Source organism: Anabrus simplex, chromosome 1 (genome assembly GCF_040414725.1).
Source record: "Anabrus simplex isolate iqAnaSimp1 chromosome 1, ASM4041472v1, whole genome shotgun sequence".
Taxonomy (NCBI): domain Eukaryota; kingdom Metazoa; phylum Arthropoda; class Insecta; order Orthoptera; family Tettigoniidae; genus Anabrus; species Anabrus simplex.
Genome location: NC_090265.1, coordinates 1,180,161,806 through 1,180,167,994, shown reverse-complemented (window position 1 = coordinate 1,180,167,994; position 6,189 = coordinate 1,180,161,806).

Genomic DNA, 6,189 nt, shown 5'->3' with positions numbered 1-6,189 from the left:
ATTAATAAGTTATATGAATTAGAAGGCCAGACTCTGGCCAGTGGACTATTCTTCGATGTGGTACAAAATAAATACTATAATGGGGCGACTCAATAGATATCAATGGTAGATCTTATTCTGACACTGCATATGAAAAGACTGGAGAACTTTTGCTTTTTGACCTCAGTCATTAAGTAAATATGGAAAATGTTATGCTCGTGAATGTAGAACTAATACTGACAATAAGATTGATCACTCACTAATGTCTTTTGTACTGGACGCTCTGTGGCGTGAACGTGCACCGATTGAATGTTATTCTAACAAATGTGCCTTATAGGAACGAATGACACACTAACTGGCTTTTCTCTAAAGTGACCAGAGTTTGAATCTCGGCTAACGTACATGTTTTTTTTTGTCACGCCTCTGGTTTCGGATCTACATAATACTATAGATTCCGTGTCTATAATCACATCAATAGTCATGGGAAACCACAACTATATTTTTTGTATCTTATGAGCGTCTCACCTTCCAGACGAGTCAATAACACAACAGACTTTCACGATATGTTTGAGCGGCGCAAGGTTGGTGTTGTATTTTCATAAGAATAGGGACTATTACCTTGTTAGTACCATAGTCATCATCATCATCATCGTCGTCGTCATCATTATCAGCCAATTCTTAAAGTAGTTATTTCTCTTTCTTTCCGGGTAAAACGGTTTTGCGCGGTTCTCTGCCAGTGAACTCCGCAGATCTTGCGAATGTCTTTATCCCTGTCGGTTCGATGGTCTTCGACTTCATCTCAATTGGTCTTGAGGACTTCACTCGAATACCAGTTTTGCTCATATTTCATCTTTCATGCGAGTAACATGGCCAGCCCACTGCCATTTCAACGTAGCTGTTCTCTCCAGGACGTCATTAACCTGTGTGACCGATCTGATGTATTCTGCCCTCTTCCTACATTTCCGTGTAAAACGTAGCATTGACTGCTCATTACCTCTTTGGACTATTCTCACTTTCCCTTTGGTAAATTCGTTCAGCGTCCAGGCTTCACAGCCATAGGTCTGCACATCTCAAAAACCGTTTCCTTCAAATTAACACGGACGTTTGATCCGAAGATTAGCCAATTGCCTCTCAAATGCTTGCCAGCCTAGCTTTATGCATCGAAATATTTCAGGTTTCATATCTGCCTTTACATTCACGACAGTTGCCGAGTTGCACCGGCGATTAGGGATTAACACTAATTACCTTGCCGAGTTGCATCGGCGATTAGGGATTAACACTAATTATCTTGCCGAGTTGCATCGGCGATTAGGGATTAACACTAATTACCTTGCCGAGTTGCATCGGCGATTAGGGATTAACACTAATTACCTTGCCGAGTTGCATCGGCGATTAGGGATTAACACTAATTATCTTGCCGAGTTGCATCGGCGATTAGGGATTAACACTAATTATCTTGCCGAGTTGCATCGGCGATTAGGGATTAACACTAATTATCTTGCCGAGTTGCATCGGCGATTAGGGATTAACACTAATTACCTTGCCGAGTTGCATCGGCGATTAGGGATTAACACTAATTATCTTGCCGAGTTGCATCGGCGATTAGGGATTAACACTAATTATCTTGCCGAGTTGCATCGGCGATTAGGGATTAACACTAATTATCTTGCCGAGTTGCATCGGCGATTAGGGATTAACACTAATTATCTTGCCGAGTTGCACCGGCGATTAGGGATTAACACTAATTATCTTGCCGAGTTGCATCGGCGATTAGGGATTAACGCTAATTACCTTGCCGAGTTGCATCAGCGATTAGGGATTAACGCTAATTACCTTGCCGAGCTGCACCGGCGATTAGGGATTAACGCTAATTACCTTGCCGAGCTGCACCGGCGATTAGGGATTAACACTAATTACCTTGCCGAGTTGCATCAGCGATTAGGGATTAACACTAATTACCTTGCCGAGTTGCATCGGCGATTAGGGATTAACACTAATTACCTTGCCGAGTTGCATCGGCGATTAGGGATTAACGCTAATTACCTTGCCGAGTTGCATCAGCGATTAGGGATTAACGCTAATTACCTTGCCGAGCTGCACCGGCGATTAGGGATTAACGCTAATTACCTTGCCGAGCTGCACCGGCGATTAGGGATTAACACTAATTACCTTGCCAAGTTGCATCAGCGATTAGGGATTAACACTAATTACCTTGCCGAGTTGCATCGGCGATTAGGGATTAACACTAATTACCTTGCCGAGTTGCATCGGCGATTAGGGATTAACACTAATTACCTTGCCGAGTTGCATCGGCGATTAGGGATTAACACTAATTACCTTGCCGAGTTGCACCGGCGATTAGGGATTAACACTAATTACCTTGCCGAGCTGCACCGGCGATTAGGGATTAACACTAATTACCTTGCCGAGTTGCATCGGCGATTAGGGATTAACACTAATTACCTTGCCGAGCTGCACCGGCGATTAGGGATTAACACTAATTACCTTGCCAAGTTGCATCGGCGATTAGGGATTAACACTAATTACCTTGCCGAGTTGCATCGGCGATTAGGGATTAACACTAATTACCTTGCCGAGTTGCACCGGCGATTAGGGATTAACACTAATTACCTTGCCGAGTTGCATCAGCGATTAGGGATTAACACTAATTACCTTGCCGAGCTGCACCGGCGATTAGGGATTAACACTAATTACCTTGCCGAGTTGCATCAGCGATTAGGGATTAACACTAATTACCTTGCCGAGTTGCATCAGCGATTAGGGATTAACACTAATTACCTTGCCGAGTTGCATCGGCGATTAGGGATTAACACTAATTACCTTGCCGAGTTGCACCGGCGATTAGGGATTAACACTAATTACCTTGCCGAGTTGCATCAGCGATTAGGGATTAACACTAATTACCTTGCCGAGCTGCACCGGCGATTAGGGATTAACACTAATTACCTTGCCGAGCTGCATCGGCGATAATGTCGGGGGACATTCGCGGTCGGCTGTTTTACTCTACGTAATCTGTATATTGTTCCGTCGTCACATTACGTCCGAAAGTAAACATTACGTTTGACGTAATTTACAAAAGTACTGGCGTGCTCGCAGAGGAAGCGTCACATTCCAAACCTATTTGTTTTGAAATAAATTATAAGCCGATTGATGACCAACACCTGCACACGCTTCTTCAGTCGGTTGTCATACTCCGAAATAGTACAATATGAGTGATGTGCATTTTGATAGGCTATGTTTGTAATGTTTAGCGAGGAGGGGCGTGAACTATTGCTTTATAATAACTACAAATGTTACAAAAGTGATCTACAGTAACTAATTAAGGACAAAACTAGAGGTGAGTGACGAGAAAGTGTATCGCTAAACTACATGACTACATGTAGACGCAATAAACGACCCATTGGAGACCATAACCATCCCCTCATAAGGCCCCTGTTCAGCATAGCAGGCGAGGTCGCCTGGGAGAGGCCGTGGTCCCCCTTACCAGTTGTATCCCCCGACCCAAAGTCTCACGCTCCAGGACACTGCCTTCTAGGCGGTAGAGGTGGGATCTCTTTCTGATTCCTAGGGAAAAAGCAATGCTGGAGGGCAGACAGATTAAGAAAGAAAGAAAGAACAAAAACACGAACATTGTGATATTTCCTACAAAGAAAATCAGTTATTTAATTAAATGTGAAAACATTTTTAAGAACTGATCGCTTCCTTACTGTGCCAAGTTTTTATCCCACATGTTTACGACACCTATTGTGGAAAATAGAAATTACGTACCATTAGTATTTCGTTGTTACCAGACAAGAAAACCGAAGCTTATTTTCCCTACTGTACTTGAAAAAAAAAATCAGAATTGTGCCTTCAAAATGGGGAGAATTTATCTCCGAAAAATATCGCCGTTGTCCGCCTCTGTAGTTTAGTGGTTAGCGTGATTAGCTGTCACCCCCGGAGGCCCGGGTTCGATTCCCGGCTCTGCCACGAAATTTGAAAAGTGGTACGAGGGCTGGAACGGGGTCCACTCAGCCTCGGGAGGTCAACAGAGTAGAGGTGGGTTCGATTCTGACCTCAGCCATTCTCGAAGTGGTTTTCCGTACTTCTCCTCCAGTCAAATGCCGGGATGGTACCTATTCCCTCTTCCTTGCCTGTTCCTTCCAATCTTCATATCCCTCCACAAGGCCCCACTTCAGCATAGCAGGTGAGGCCGCCTGGACGAGGTACTGTCCTCCTTCCCAGTTTCATCCCCGACCCAAAGTCTGGCGCTCTAGGACACTGCCATTGAGGTGGTAGAGGTGGGATCCCTCGCTGAGTCCGAGGGAAAAACCGTCCCTGGAGGGTAAACAGATTAAGAAAGGGAGAAAGAAAGAAAAAATGTCGTCGTTGACTTCGAGCAGGCTATACACAAATTTGTTCAAAATTTTTGGCCTTCTTCAACACTCAGGAGTAATTTTTACTTTTTCCCTTGTATACGAAGTATAAAAGGAAAGTATTTTAATCGTGAAAATTGGCTTGTAGCCTACGCCAAGGTGCCCCATATCTCCAGAACCTTTCTTCATTTTTAAAATTGTTGATTTCAAAGGTTATCATGGCTGGACCAAACTTGGTGTACCTGTGGAAATAGTATATATATAATACAGGGCTTTTGTTATATTTTCAGATTGGCGGTTCTATCTTACTCAGTGTTAAAGTAAATTCGTGTCCTCGTCCTGAGGTGTTGCAGCTCTTTTCAGAGCACACCCCCAATGGGGATGACCTGCACGTACCATTTTAACCACATACCAGCCCTCCTGCCATTCTTAAACTTCTGGCAGTTCCTGGAATCGAACCCTGGCCACCGAGTGTTAACCGTCACGCTAAGGAGGCGGACTACTCAGTAGTGATGGAGGGGCATTGAACACTTCGGACAGGACAGGAATTCGGAGTGTGGACGCTGGCTGCGCTGGATATTTGAACTTTCGCTTCTTCGGGCAGAGGAAGTAGAGGACTGTTTTATAGAAGACATTATGTCTATAGTTTCCTCCATGGTTCAACCATTTGTTGACTACCTCGGAGACACCTACGTAGCAGATGACTTCCTCTTCCGTCCGCATCCATGGGTTTCAGACGAGGTGACATCAGATGACGCATTTCACTCCAAATTTGCTCTACACTTCAATTAATTTCACCGGAACGTTTTTAATTTATAATTATAATTGTGTTAAAACATATCTGCGATCCTCCGTGGCTCAAACGGCAGCGCGCCGGCCTCTCACAGCTGGGTTCCGTGGTTCAAATCCCGGTCACTCCATGTGAGATTTGTGCTGTACAACGCTGAGGCGGGACAGGTTTTCATCTGGGTACTCCGGATTTCCCTGTCATAATTCATTTCTGCAACACTATTCAATATCATTTCATTTCATTTCATTTTATTTCATCTGTCACTCATTAATCATTGCCCCAGAGGAGCGCGACAGGCTTCGGCAGCCAGAGCAATTCCTATTCTCGCCGCTAGATGGGAGCTTCATTCATTCCATTCCTGACCCGGTCGAATGACTGGAAACAGGCTGTGGATTTTCAAAATATAACTGTATGTTAGTTAAAAAAGTTTGGGACCGAGCTCGATAGCTCCAGTCGCTTAAGTGCGGCCAGTATCCAGTATTCGGGAGATAGTGGGTTCGAACCCCACTGTCGGCAGCCCTGAAGATGGTTTTCCGTGGTTTCCCATTTTCACACCAGGCAAATGCTGGGGCTGTACCTTAATTAAGGCCACGGACGCTTCCTTCCCACTCCTAACCCTCTCCTGTCCCATCGTCACCATAAGACCTATCTGTGTCAGTGCGACGTAAAGCAACTAGTAAAATAAAAGTCTGAGAAAACCTAAGTAGATAACTGACAAAAAATATCTTAAGTCAGCTAAAAACATCAATGAATAGAAAAATAAATACCTTGGATTATGTAAAAAGGGCCTCTTTCCATTACAAAAAATAAAGTGTATGATGTGTATAAGATTTTACGTAAATATTTGACTGAGAATGAGGTTGCCGCCCGGCTGCTACGTCTGGATCATTATTTCGAAACTCAAATGGTTCATGTTTGTGGGTTGCTGTAGTCACGTCCTAGTTCGCGAACCATGGGCAACGGCTGAGTGGCCTAGTAAGTGGTCCTGAGAGTCCATATACCAGTTGCTATGGAATGGGAGTGGGCATCTCGGACATATTCTGA